General features: G+C 46.8%; 1 protein-coding gene across 5 annotated transcripts in view; it reads right to left on the bottom strand.

Annotated features, from left to right (window-relative positions):
- The window catches only part of PER1 (period circadian regulator 1), a 36,809-nt gene extending 23,435 nt beyond the window's left edge, over positions 1 to 13,374 (bottom strand). The window contains exons 1-2 of one of the 5 annotated variants that reach the window (XM_076070207.1): positions 8,816 to 13,374; positions 4,970 to 5,084 (exon numbers count right to left, since the gene is read on the bottom strand). The gene's annotated coding sequence lies outside the window, so the exon portion shown is untranslated. The remainder of the gene's footprint in view (positions 1 to 4,969; positions 5,085 to 8,815) is intronic. The other 4 variants (XM_076070210.1, XM_076070211.1, XM_076070212.1 and 1 more) reach the window with 4 other exon arrangements.
- Positions 13,375 to 15,285: the final 1,911 nt, after the last annotated feature.

Here is a 15,285-nt window from a genome sequence, read left to right as displayed (position 1 = left end):
GGCCTCCCTCCAACACCTTACCCCACACCGCTCTTGTCACAATCCAGAAGAGGCCTCACTCGCTAAGCTCTATACATGACATTACACGTCGGCAGGAAATCTGAGACTGGAATTGGCGAGACGAATTCCTCACCTAATAATGAAGAGGAAGGGTTTTTTTTTTAATGTCACAATGCTAACTATAAATGTCAGCGTGGAGAATGGAAGGGCTCAGGGATGACATCATCAATGCATGGATTAAATCGCACCGTCACTGCCACTTGCTTCTCATCCTGCAACTACAATCCACGTTTCCTCCCCGCCGTTCTTAATCCGTCATGGGGATAAAGCTATGAATTAGCGACGCTACCTCAGTGCTCACGGAGCACAAGTGTCACTTTTCACCTGCACGAGGCAGCCGTTGGCAGCACAAAGTTTGGTGCCAGCATCGACATAATGTGTAAAAACAGTGAATTCCGTTCCAAAACAATGCTACAACGTTAATTAACCAGCGTGAAAATACTCTGGGATCTTGTTGCAGTTTGACTTATTGTGGGTATGGTGCGAGTAGAATCCAACATGGCCTATCCCAGCTGGTACACAGACAAGCGTTGCTAATATCTGGAGAAGCTGACCCGCGAATGTTTAACGCACGGCAATATGAAATGCTCATTGAAGCTTTTCTCATCACATTGGAAACCTTGTGTGCGGAGCATTCGTTTCCTTCACGCTTCACTCCCCATTAGCCCCTCTTGCTCGGGACACCTCGCAGCTCATCCCCAGCTGCACGACGCCTCCTCCCCAACGTCACCCCCACTCGCCGCCACTCTCCACGTGCGGAATCACGTGCAAAGGCGGCTCACACCACGGAGACAAACCTTAACACGCCCTCCTCATCGTCGCTGGGACAAAGCCAAGGAGGCCATCGCACTCACCCCAATTACCATCGGCACTCCCCCGGCTACCGATTGGCTGTGGAGTTTTGCATGGAACAGGGCCTTCACCGATTGAGCGTGGCAACTTTAGCCAAAACCTAGACGTTGCGGGAATTCCGCAAAGGTGTTAAATACAAATACTATATTAGTCAGGCCCCGGTGTCTTTGTAAAACTCAGTATTTTGTTAAGAGGCCTAAGTTGGACAAAAGGTCAAGATATTCTTATATTATGAGTGGGAGTATAAAACCCAGTTGTTAATTTGAATTAACCGGTTACATCTCAGTATTGGGCCCTTCTCATTGTTTTGGGTCCCTTCTCATTGTTTTCCACTTTTAGTTGAGGATTTGATTTTACTAATGATGACAATCGCTACTCATCAAGCCACCCGCAATGCTCCCAAGTGAATGATTGCTCCTTGGCATTAAATGTGATGTAAGCACCACTCCAAGTAAGAGCCCATTAATATAATTTAACTGTGTCTCCAGTGAAGATTTCCATGAGAAAAAAACAGCATCCATCAGGTGGGATTTTTGTACTAATATTATCACCGCGTAATCCTATCTAAGCACTCTCATTTTATTCTGCTCATGTTTTGCTGTTTGCCAATTTAGATAATTCCTAAAAATGTTTACACAATTTCTGAGTACAGGCCGAAGGTCTGAAACATTAAACGGCCAGCAAAAAACAGCACTATCAGAGATAGGAAGTGTCCTCAATTTTGTAGCGCCGAAAAAAATAATTAAATTCGACAAAGGGATCGGATTGAAGGGGGACGTTGAATAAAAGAGCCCTGGGTGTGGAAAGCGAAAGGCCTTTTTTTATCTTGCAAGCCTCATTCCCCGTGGCATTGACAGCCAGCACCGTCAGTGGCCAAAGCGCACAATGAAATGTGCAGCGTGGGCCGTGCGTCACACGGAGAGCCGGCCCATTCACAGTGCTCACATATACGCAACCCACATGCGCGGAGGTGAAATTATAAGATTTGCCGCATAATAGAAAAATTCATCACCTTCCGGCGGAACCAACATGACTTTAAAAGGCCACCTGCTTGCTGGGGATTGCGATATGCCAACAGATACAGATAATAAATGAGTCACCCTCACCTAGAACCCGTAATTGCTTGATAGCATGAGTTCATCGAGAACCATACAACAACGAAATTTATTCAGAGAATACGTTCGTAATTGGAATTTTGTTATGAATGATTGTGGCGGTTAAATAAAATGTCAAACCGCTGGTGACAGGCTCACTGCTGTGAATGGCAGACAACATAGAGACACTGCATATATCTCCCATCTACACGAATACAGAGGAAGAGTGTGGAAATTCTACATTCACATAGGTGCGTCGCTGTGTTAATTTTGATGAGAAAGCCGAGCTCTCCAAAATCGTTCCTCCCTATTATCATCCGCCTCTGTTATCTCATTTTGTTACCGGTCCTGGCTACACGCATTCTGCTGTCTTCACCTGTCGTGGCCTAACATTCGCCATTCCGATTTATTTATGAGGTCAAAATAACAGTGAATTATGAGATAACCGTGTAGCATGAGCGGGGTTATAAAGTAATGCACCCTCATTGGCAACGTAAATAAATCAGCACGCCTCAAGTAGTTCCGGCCTTCGGTGGAACCAGTTTCTCCTGCAGCCCATGGCCTATATGGTCTGCTTAGTTATATGTTACTATGTAGGAGCGCAGTGAAGAGGTGACCTTTACGAGTACAGCCGTGGGTGGCAACGCGTTCCTCCTTGCGTGTGGTACGCCACCAGACGGCGACTTTTGGACAAACGATGCCCTGATGCTTACTATGAGGTGATAAGTGATGTAAGTTGTGGATTTATTAGGACTGCTTCCGCGATGGCTGGGCTCTGTTGGGTGTTGGGTAATAAGGCGGGACTAATCTGTATTCATCAGCAGTGAATGACGCCGTTCGTATTTGTCATTGAAAAAAAAATAAAGTTTGCTAAGCACGGGGCCCAAATGCCCAAAACGTCAAGCAGCCACCAACAAACGGCACTATCAGAGTTGTAAGCACATTTCTTGGATTGAGCAAAGACAGACGATCAGAGAGAATTCCGAAGCGAATCATCCGATGTTGGCATTGTCTGTGGGAGGGGCTATTGCATGAACCCTTTCCCTCGTATCCCTGGCTCGGGCTGAATTAAGTCTCGTCAACATGAAAACGAGCGGCAAAATGTCACTCCCAGCAGCGTTAAGCATCAGCAGCAACAGCAGCGACAGCAGCAGGGTCGTGTTGCTTGCTCTGCAAGATCTGAATCGCGGCAGAGAAGATGGCGATTCGGGTGCCACGCGTGGTCGTGCAAACAAGCACAGCCGCACGGACCGAAGATCCCTGCTCTCACGGGGGCCGTCATCGCCATCTCGGATATCGCCACAACCGCGCAGCCACCTTCATTAACGGTTCAGGCAATGGCCCTTTTCCAGAGCTATAACTGGACAATTACATAGGACAGTTCATTGTATTTAAGCAGGTGATAACATAAGAGATGGTAAAGTAGCATTGGCAAGAGTGATTGGAAAGTTGTTTGCAAGTCTCATTTGCATTAGTTTATGTTTCTGAAATTCGGCAGTGTTCATGAAGGTAATGAGTTTAATTTATGAATGCAAAATTTAGGCCAAAGTTTAGTTAGCTGCTTGATAAAAATCAATTATTGTTTAGATTGCAATAAGTGAATTGCAATTGGCATGAGCACGAACTTTAAGCAATTAACACAGCAAGTACCTAAACTGTCAAATTACAAAAATTCACACCTTCCGCAAAAGCACTCTGGCCTTAAAAGTATCAAAATTATCATAGGCAACGTTTTGGGAAATAGCTCTTCTACATAGCACAGATTAAGAGAATTTGCCAGAATTGTGGCCAATTATATCATTTTACTTTTAAGGCCACAGTGTTATTGACGAAGGTTACATTTTTGTTGTGCATGTGCACCACATTATGGGACCTCCTTTGCCAGTAACAAGATATAGTAATAGGTTTTTACCCTTTTATCTGACACAAAAACTGACACCTTTATACAAGGGATCATGTTTGCAATAACCACAACACAAGTAGTCAAAATGCAAACAAAAAAGACAACTCTGATAATATGCACTGTCCTTGAATTTGATTGGTCCACACCCGAGACGGCTTTTCTTAGAGCCCAGTCTCCACTGGTGTTGGACCAGAAGACGCCAAAAGGCGTACAACTAAAAAACAGCGCACCATCAGAGTATTTAGAGCTCGGGGTAAACGCTTACATTATGAGACCTCCTTTGCCAGTAGCAAGATATAGTAATAGGGTTTTACCCTTTTATCTGGCACAAAAATACTCTGATGGTGCGCTGTTTTTGAGTTGTACGCCTTTTGGCGTCTTCTGGTCCAACACCAGTGGAGACTGGGCTCTAAGAAAAGCCGTCTCGGGTGTGGACCAATCAAATTCAAGGACAGTGCATATTATCAGAGTTGTCTTTTTTGTTTGCATTTTGACTACTTGTGTTGTGGTTATTGCAAACATGATCCGTTGTATAAAGGTATCAGTTTTTGTGCCAGATAAAAGGGTAAAAACCTATTACTACATGTGCACCACGGCCAACTGAGCAGTAGTAGCAGGACCAGATACTGTGTTAATTCGCAGAACTGTAAAAAGCTCAAAGGAAAGAGAGGAGCGCTGATAGCTTGGGCAGACGTCGCTTACCTGCACGATGCCCTCCCTCTCGGCACCACAAATGCGAATCGCCCACTCCGCGAGTACACAGTTAAGTCCCTTACGTGGACAATAACCAACTTACATAAACCGTCATTATGCAAGCACCTGGTCTGAATATCCACGTGGATTCATAAAACAAATATACAGGAATAAACGTGTCAAGAATTACAACAGCAGACGTTCCAAAGCCAGCTGTGGCGTTTGGCGGAGAGTCATTGACTTTCTTGATGCGTTTTCACCGCGTGCCAGTGCTGATGTGGGCCATTCACAGTGGGGATAGAGAGACGCAACTCACAGTGGGAGAAGGAAGAGACGCAACTCAGTACGGAGAAGAGACGCCACTCACAGTGGGAGGAGGAGGAAGAGACGCCACTCACAGTGGGAGGAGATGAACTGGCACCGCGCGGTTTTCTGCGCGGCCTCCCCGCTGCCTGCAGGAGGGGCAGGGGGGCCACACATGGCTTTCCATGCGGGGGGCAGGTGGTGGGTGTTTGTTACGTGAGTGCGCGTGTGCGCGGCGTGGGGAAGGGTGGGACGTTGAGGAGGGGGGAGAAGATGGAATTTTACATGTTGAGCAATTGAAGGGGATTCTGAGATATTTTATCGTGGCATTCTTTGCTTGTTGGTGATTGTGCGTGTGTAGCACCGATATTCTATGGGTTCGCTGACTTTCCAGCTCGAATAACGGGGCACGTATACGGTGTGGCTTCGTGCATGAGTTTACCGGGCCACCCTGCGGAGCCGGCGTGCCTTGAGCTGACCCAACCTGTTGTTGTACAAGACGTACGGGTCCCGTTCATTGGTCGTGGGACATGAGAGCCCCCTGACCAATTGCAGGGCTGCGAAGGGAGGTGGAGCAGCAGGTGGAGCGAAATTGTTCATTGCTTAATGAAGCTGCCACTCATCCCTGCTCCTCCACCCCGGGCTGTGTGCGTCTGGCCGCCCCTCCATTAAGCAGCGGCGCGCGATTCTACCCCCTGCCCTGATCAACAGCTGCAATGCACATTTTATTTAGTCACCATGTTTTATTCAATCACTATTTTACCTGGAAAATATTGCACGCTAATTATGACGTTAGGGATCAGCATACTCATAAAAAATATAACCTTAATAAATGTGTACACGTCAGATCATGTACACAGAGACACGTGCCCATCCCCAGCACGCGCAGCGTTCCGTGAGCCGAGGCGCTTTGTGCATGCGGTGTAATGCGCAAGGCATCGCTACCACCACTTATTACGCAAAGTAAACGCAAACTCGTGCACCACTCTGCTCTCCTACGCTACCCCACGTGTTGACAGTCTCCCGGGACCCAATTCAATGAAACGGCAGTGCAATGGGAATTCACGTCATCTAAGATTATCTGCGGCGAAGGAGTGGTCAAGATCCATTGTTGCTGCTCCACGTTTATGCTGCGGAGTTCATGCTACGCGCCTTCACCAACTCAGAGTGACCAGAACGGTGAAGTATGGTCAACTAACCCTCCACGACCGGCACGGGGTGTTGCCGCTTGCTCGTCTCTCGTGTACAACACACACAGTGCTGTGTGTATTGTACACACAGCACGGTGTGTGCGCTTAGCAGTAGACAGACACACACGCGCAGATTTAAAAATAGTCGGTGAGATATTCTCGGAGCGGCTGAGGGGAGCGCGAGTTCCGTCTGGACTAACTACAGCTCAGCAGCAGAGCCTCTGTGCATGTGACGTTATCTTAAACGTCCTCTATTCGTGGCAGGAAGATGTAAGTCACGACTTAAGACGGCCAAGCCATCTTGAGTGAGGGGTGAGAGTAGAAATGAATATCGAACTCGTGGACTCGCATGCACACGTGCTCTCTGACTATCGTCTATCGCACTCCACTCAAATGATTTACTCGAGGAAGGAGCTCCTTTGCCGGTATCGCGAAATCTCCACGCAGAAATCCGCGCTGCATTGCGGCACCCACTACTGTGAACATTTGACAGAAATCCTCGTGGATATGTATTGAGACTCGATGAGACTTTCCTGCGTTAACAAGTCGAATAATAAATAACTAAAACATGCCTGAGCCTTAGAAGTGGATAACACAATAGACATTAGCAAACAGTTCGCCTCTTTCACACATCTGTCTCCACATATACGATTTACATATCCCATCAGTCACGCGGTCTTCTGGGAGTGCGTAGTTCAACACACGCAGAACTCTGGAGCGGTTTCGACACTCAGTGTCTCATCCATAATCAGACTTGTTTGAACCAATTCTGGTGAATTGCCAGATGTTTCTAGGCAAATACCCCCTATGTTAACTATGGGTCCTGATTAAAACTCTGCAATATCGAATAGTGATGTCGTGTTCTAATGATGCCGCGTTATTTTTCAGAGTAGCAGAAAGTTGTTCCATTAGCGCAGCTGAGTACAGCGCGAGCCGATGTGGGGAGGAGGCATCTTCGTCCCGCGGTGCATTGGCTAAGGGCTGCACGTGTAATGGTGTACTTCAAAAGCCATAAGCTCAACTACCATCATCATCTTCACCGCCACACACATGCACCGCGATTTAGCGGGCGCGACTCAATGTAAGTCGAGTCACCTCGTTTTGCCCGTCTCGTTTGTATTTTCCCGTTCTGTCCCGTCCCATTTAACGTTCAGTCCGCGCCACTGGCTTAAATAAAACACTCATTGTACAATTTTCACAAATGAATAACACGCGCTAGATGTTTACTCGCGCGGTGATCGTATCGCACCCCTTGACCCAACACTCGTGGAGGCGTCTTACATAAATTATACGCAGCGGGCATTTCGCCTCCTACCTCCACAGGCCCAAATACAAACTAAACGTATTTTACACATCCCATCCGCCACACGGCCTTCTGGGAGTGGCATCATTTCAGCAGCATTTCTTCAACACAAGCAACAAACTCGACCAGTTTTCATATTCAGTGTCTTATCAAGTCAGGCTTGCTTGAACCAATGCTGAACTGCCAGACGTTTACAGGAAATGACCCTTCTTTGGGTGTTAGATATAGGTCCTAGTTTGACGCAAAACCATACAACACAATAATTATTGGTGTCGTTGTGTAGAAAATCAGTGATCAGAAAAATCCGTCATCAATGCAACGTTGCAGTTGTATGCAATACTTTGAACCAACGCATCCTCCCGTCATACACGTTGTACGCAGTGGAGAGATTATAGTGAGCATGCGTTTATGTGCAATGTTATGTATAGGGAATTATTATGACACCTGTTTACCCAGGAAAGTCAGAGTCTATAGACTATTTTCCAGAAGGGTCCCGCCAAAATTTGGCAGTAGGCGGCAATGTTGCTATGTTTAATCCCAAATAAGTAATTTGCTGTGTTTTTATTTTGCATTGGAATCATTGGTAAATACCAGTCCTTTGTACGGTTGTTTTTAGCCATTGAAGAACCCGGAAAAAACCCCATGCACAAGAGAGAACAAACTCAGAAAAGCGACCGAGTCCGGGAATCGAACCCATGGTTGGTGCTGTGAGGCACAATTGTTATGAATATAGCAACAATGAACATTTACTTCTGGCGCTGCGTGTCACCCAGCATGCATGTGCACATCATAGTCCGTGATGGTATATACTTGCCTGTATGAACGCCCAAAAGCATTAGCAACCATTTCAATACATGCACAGAACGAGCAATTTAACGACATTTCCGTATGTACACAAAATGAACACTTTAATCTCCTAATGTGATATCGTATTTAGCGTTGATGATATTGCGTAGCCCACACATTGCAGGTGTGCATATTGCACGCACGCATCGTGTACCAGTGGGATATTGACATGGGTGCCAATTACATTTCTGTCATATGTAATCACCACAACTTAACTAATGCATAAAAACAACGAATTCACACATGCAAACGTGACTGCAGAGTATGGAATCGAGTGAAGTATCAGCCATCTGTGTGAAGGTAATGTTACGGGAATGTGTAGGTAATTTAGTGAACATGTAAAAAAGTTTCTGAGGGTAATTGTTGAATGTGTGAAGGTAATGTTGTATTTTATGTGAGTGTCTGAGGGTAAATTAATGAGGGTAATGTGGTGTTGCGTGTAAATGTGATGGTAAGGTTACGTTGCGTGTAAACGTTAGAGTAATGTTATGTTGTGTGTGAATGTTAGGGCAATGTTATGGTTGTGTGTAAATGTGCGTGTGTTATTTGCATGGAGGCAAAATAAACTCACGGTGGTTTTTTTGCTAATCAGAAACTAACGTCCACGCGCAGATGTCTCCTCCAAACGTAAAAAAACCTAAAACCTCAAAACACAAATCAACCCCTAAAATCACAACCTCGACCACATCTGCTTATTGTAAGCTTATGTGAATGTATATATCACACGTGTAGGTGATGCGCAGCACCGCTATTAAATAACTAAACTGGTGATGTTGAACAGCAACTGGGTCTGTGGTGGCGGTGACAGCAGCGGCAGCAGCTCCCAGGTGCGCACATCTGGCTCACGAATGGTGCCGGCGCTGCCTGCCACGAGCCCCTATCAAAAGCCACACGCTCGCCACAACGTGACCGCCGGGGGCTGGAGGGGGCCCGCACGGGCCCATTGGCCGCTCAGCGAGCCCTCGCCGTGGCCGGCGCCGCATTGGCTGAGAGACCGAGGGGCTGGAAGGCGGCACGACGCGACCCCGCCAATGGGAGGTGAGCTGCGAGCGCAGCTCACGTTCCCTAAGCCGTGCTGCGCGTTTACACCGTGGCCTCCTCACTTCACCGGGGGGGAGGGGGGTTCTCAGAAGGGTCAAGGCGGTTACGTGGGTGGCTCCGCGTAAACACGCGGCGGTGTACGGGGACATTGTTACCCATTGGAGCGTAATTGCCGTGGCAGTGTAAACCAGCACAGGCTCCAGCCGGCTATCATCTGGCTGCGAGGCTCTGCCTTATTTTATTTGTTTTCGGTTTCGGTGACCAAAAACAAATAACATTCTTGAAATAAGACTATTCGAGTCTCTCGAGTTCTCGAACGTCCTATACGCACCGTGCTCATGCATTGCACGTGTTCGCTAATGCATGACCATGCATCGTGACATGTGGTGCATGCGTTGAGATTGTTATTGTTTGTGCTTATGCACCGCTGCCACCACAGTGTCATCGCAGTCATCATCCGCGCTCATCATCGTGAACAGTGCACGGCACCGCGTGACCCCGACCCCACGGCCACACCGTGACGCGGAAAAGCCGCGGCCAAGCCGCGCAGCTAAATTTGGTTGAGATGATCTCGCATTAAGACTCTGCCTATACATAGAACGCTGCCTTCGTTACGCTAATTCGTGCCGCTTCTTTACAATGTGGGGGGAACATCTGGGCAGCAGTGGTAAGCGCACTGCACTATAAAGCATAAACCTAGAGTCACCTGCGTTAGATTCACGAGCACAACCAACATCAGTGGCGAGTGATATAGCAGCCTGTCTGTCCCCCACCCCCTACCCTTTCCATCAACACTTCACCAACTCGTCCGTGAAGTATGGCAAACGAAATTAATCTCAAGGGGTCATCCAGGTGAAATATCTTGATAAAAATAGAACTCGCAACCTTCACTAACGTTTCAGGAAATTGCCCTCCTCCAGGGCTATAACTAAGGACAATTAAAACAATATTTAGTTATGTTATGAAGCAGTGTTAATGAAGAATGTCGTGAGATTTCAATTCAGAAATTATGAAAAAAACCGACCAAATAAGCCCCATGAACGACACGGCGCAGGGTGGAGGCGTTGCTATAATAGTGGACTGGCAAGGCGGCCGTGTTATGTAGTATTCGATAATGTGCAGAGGCGACCTGGGAAGAAGGCATGCGATGCTGGGTGAGCCGGCTGGGTAAGAAGCCGCACGTGTCCGCGCGTGTTCGCCGCTCGTCGAGCCCCAGCCAATGCCCTGCGAGTGAAGTGACCTAAATTCAAATCCCAGCCACTCAGATCCGTGGCTTCCCACCGCCTCTCTCTCGCTCACCACTCTCCCTTTTAAAGCAAGCATGTGTGTGTGAGCGTTAATGCGGACCATCCACGCTCCTTGTTTATGCTGAACACATTGCACATGACCAAACGTTCCAAGTATATTTTGTTTAGCTAGCTGAGAACACCAGGAGGAGCCTAATTTGCAAGTGACCTGGGAAAAATAAAAAAACAAAAGCAAAAACATAAAGTACAGAAATCTATCAAATATAAATAAGTGCAAAAGCATATAAACAGAAATCAAAGTAAACAACCAAATTGAAATCAAAGGAAAAATAACGCGATCAACATAGAAGGCAGTAACCAGCTTTGGTTTAAGAAAGGCCTGACCCTGCATGATGAGACACTGCATATCAAAACTGTTCCAGAGCTAGCTTGTGTTGAAACAATTTTGTTGAAATTATGCACTCCCAAATGCTGTTTAACTGATGGGATGTGTATAACATACTTTTACTTTATGTGTAGACAGATTAGTAAGTAAGCCGATCGTTTGATTATTGAACGTGTAATTCAATGTGTTGAATAATCAAACGATCAGCACAGTTGGCTATAAACGGTCAGAACGAAGTTCAATAAACATACGTAAGAGCCACTATGGATGTTATAATGAAGGAAGCGATGGCCAGGCATGGTGGCATCACGCCGGCACCGGGCATAATCTTCTGTTGATCCTTTACGAAAAGGAAACAGACGGTGGGACCAGCCTGTGCATGGACGGGAAGAGATTTGATCCCTAAACCACATTCGTGAATAAATAAGGCAAGGCATGAGTGACCTGAAGCCCCTGTCGGCACCACCCAGTCCACGTGTGATATATGCTGCAATAGCGCTCTGCGTCCGCCAGACGGTGCACCCCGAGTGGCCGTCGAGAATCGTGTCGGTGACATTGTGCAAAAGGGACGAGCGGTGTTATGCAACGCCTGTACTGTTTTTTGTTTACAGTCCAGTTCACTCGAAATGTAACATTTGCATGTAATTTGAGTAAGTTGCAATCGTAATTACTTACACGCGTGCTTATGTATTGCGTGTCAGAATGTGTACTTGCTGAGTTTAAACATACACAGTAATTATGACGGCCACAGTCATTGTAAACATCACTCTTATCATTCTTAATCCACGTGAAACAACTGCTGTAAAAGGCAAAGGCGCTGCCCTGCATTTGCCTGCTAACGCCACTGCTGGTGGAAGGGCTTCCACTAGAGGGAACTGTAGCTGATATTTGGTTGACTGCCATGACCAGATGTGATGGATGATGTGGGAGTACTGGGACTTTACCTAACCACACGTGACGGCTTGATCATAGATTCACCTCAGAGTATTCCATTGGATAGACAGAAGCGTGGGGAAGTGAAGATTTTATAAGCGCTTCCCCCATTTTTATGACTTCCACGTCGATGAGGATTCGAAACGGTGACCTCTGGAATGCAAATCCAGTAGAGTGGTGCTGCTAACCATTACACCACGGCAGCTTCCCTACCCGGTAATAATGTTCGACGCATCGTGTAAGCGACAGGCACGGAGAGAGTGGGGCCTGCGATTACTCGCGAGTGGCACATGGGCTGTGCATGCTGACGGGCCCAGTGCCTGGCCACGTGTTGAGTGACCCCTTGCGCTCCGCCAATGGAAATGCACGCGGACTCTGCGCCAAAGCGGTCATCGCCACAGCATTGGAACATTGTTGTTGCAAAATGCAAAGCTGCTCAGAACGCCCCCTTCCCATATCTGTCCCTCGGCATAGAAACCTAATGCATATTTTACTATTACTGTACACCATAAAACTCTACATTTATGCGCATCCCATCGGCGGAATTGGGTTTTAGAAGACAAACTCTGGACCGGTTTCGACATTCGGTGTCTCACCAAATATGACATCAAATTTGCTATATATTTTTTTATTTTAAGTGCATGTTCCCAATCCAATGCCGTTTTTAAATGTTGTAATGTATAGAGCGTCTAGATGCAGCCACTTGTAAATCCGGGTTACAATGGTGAAGAGCCAAATTATGGTGGGGGTCAGTGCAGGGAAAGGGCCCAGAGGCCGGAGACATCAAGAGGAACGCGATACATAAAATGGGTGCGATGCGTCTAATTATGAACAAGTTCTTCTTCTCCTGCCACGTCACTGGGGGTGTACATTATTTATGTGACAGTGCATTGTGGGCTGTGTGCACAGCGCATTAAGTTGTGACATTTATACGACAATCACCAACCACCGCTACCGTGATAAATGGTCGCAGCAAAGCGAACGTCCCACCCAATTTCACGCTCGGGGCTTCAGTGGCTTCGCGATATGCTGTAACCGTATGTAGCGGGCGCTTTACGAAGCAGGGGCCTGAGTACTGAACGACTATGGCAATTCCATAAATTGCCTGACAAAATATTATTTGGTTCTTTCGGTAAAGTCACGTAGACAGGTAAAAAACCCCAAAACTACGTTTCGATCGCAACACATGCGGTCGTCATCCTGACGCGATTGAAACGTAGTTTTTGTTAATCTCTTTGAACCTATCTACGTGACTTTACCGAAAGGCCCAAAGAATGAGTGCCTGACAAGACTTGACGCAGTTTTTCTTAACTAGAGAACCTAAAGTCTGATTTTGAAGTGGTTTGTTCTCCTGTACCATATACGACTCTCACTAAAACCCAAATCCCACCAAAACCCACTCGACCCAAGAATACCAATAATTATCATTCCCACTAAACCACATAACTAGGCTGTTATTTTCTTTGGTTCTTTCGGTAAAGTCACGTAGAATGAGAATAAAATAATGAATTGATAAAATAAAATATCACAATAATATTCTCACGACGTTTCGGCCACAACACAAGCGGCCTTCATCAGGTGAAGGGACGAGACTGTGTGGTAGGACAGACAGTCTCGTCCCTTCACCTGATGAAGGCCGCTTGTGTTGTGGCCGAAACGTCGTGAGAATATTATTTTATCAATTATTTTATTCTCATTCTACGTGACTTTACCGAAAGAACCAAAGAAGATGAATCCTTGCAGTCACGAAAGCTTTAAATCGAAATTCAGGCTGTTATTCTTCACAACCAGTTCTCGTGTCTCAACATCTCAACAAGGCACCCCTCAGACCGAGGTCCAATACTGTATTTCCGTTTGCTCAAAACGCGATAACATCCCCCTTGCTTTGCAAGGACACTTTGGAATGAGAAGGTAACCTTGCCAATTGAGAGTTTCAATGGGGTCTCGTTTGTACCCGTCATCTTGAAGTGTCAGCACAAGCAGAAATCACACGAAAACCAGCCACATTACGGACAATTTTTATTAATGATCATTTATACACACTACGTTGAAGGTAAAGTACCAAAACCATACAGTTTCCACTTTATATTTCCCTTCACGTGAATTCAGCACACGCATAGGCCAGAGTGATACACGACACGCGCATACAGACGCGCGCAGTTTGCGCGCGCATGTATGCGCGTGCACCGTGACCAATATTTGTAATTGTTTTACACCCACAGAACGCTAGTCAACCATGAGTACAGTATATATGCGTATATAACGTGCAAAAAGAGCACAGCACAATTACAAATACGGCATAAAATACACATCTATCAAGAAAACCTCTATAAATACACCCGCTATAGACGCGCGCGCACAGGCACGCGCATTGACACGCGCAATGCGTGCACTAACTCGGAAAGGCTATCAAAAGGGAATGTTTGAGAGACGCAATGTGCCCAGCACACATTGTGCTAAGTGCCGAGCCACCTTGCTTGAACACGGCATAGCCCAGTACCTGTACTGGGCTATGCAGGCGCCGGGTCACCAGTGCAGCGGGCGGTGGTTTCACCTTAGGGGGAGACTGTGCAGCACTAACCCGGGACAAAGGCCAGGAGTTACCTGCATTAAACTTAAGTACATTCCCTTATCTCCTACGTGAATCAGTGTCTATGAATGGAGATTTTCACTTTGGGTGCTTAATGCATCGGCCCACAGGTCCGCGCTGCCTATACTCCCCACCCGCACTTTCCAGTGATTTATAACAGGTCACACACACTGCTCCATTTGGGTGATGCACTCAACAGAACAAAGCGTAGGGCGGTGCTAGACGAGGCGACGTTAAAACGCGCGTCATCAAAAAACCACCGGAGACTTCGCAGCGCGTGGATTGACGGCTATGGCCACAGCGACCTGGTAATTATTAAATGCACAAGTTCTCAAAAGTTCACAATTGCTGAGCACGAGTGGTTTTCGAGAGCTATTTTAATTATATTCGACAGGCACGCGAGGCTTGAGATCCCTTGACAACGGCATGGGGGGCGTCGACACTGACCTGCGCCAACGCGACGGATATGCGCGTGCCCTTGGGGAAACGGCACGGACTCCTCCGTGCTCCGTCGCGACCGATCGGCGACATAAGTGGACAGCGATTGAAACGGCTCGATGAGACCACTTCTCCCGAAACAGGATTCGCATATATTTTACTAATGGAACATCTAAGGCTACGATATTAGCACGGTGGTGAGTTACAGAAATCGTGAATTTGAATAAAGTCCGAAGATAAATCTTGGATTTGGCTGTAGAAACGCATGTGAGGTGCTTTTGTTTCCTATAAAAAATGCGAAATCTGCATTTTCTGTGCAGGTAAGCCTATGGGAGGGGCCGGCAACCAAAATAAGGGCCGTTTTTTTCGAATTCGGTAAAAAAATACCTCGATATTCCAAGAGCCAC

This window comes from Petromyzon marinus, chromosome 28 (genome assembly GCF_048934315.1).
Source record: "Petromyzon marinus isolate PM22_M1 ecotype Great Lakes invasive population chromosome 28, UKy_Petmar_22M1.pri1.0, whole genome shotgun sequence".
Taxonomy (NCBI): Eukaryota; Metazoa; Chordata; class Hyperoartia; order Petromyzontiformes; family Petromyzontidae; genus Petromyzon; species Petromyzon marinus.
Note: the sequence above shows the minus strand (reverse complement) of the source record. Positions and strands in the feature narration are given on the sequence as shown.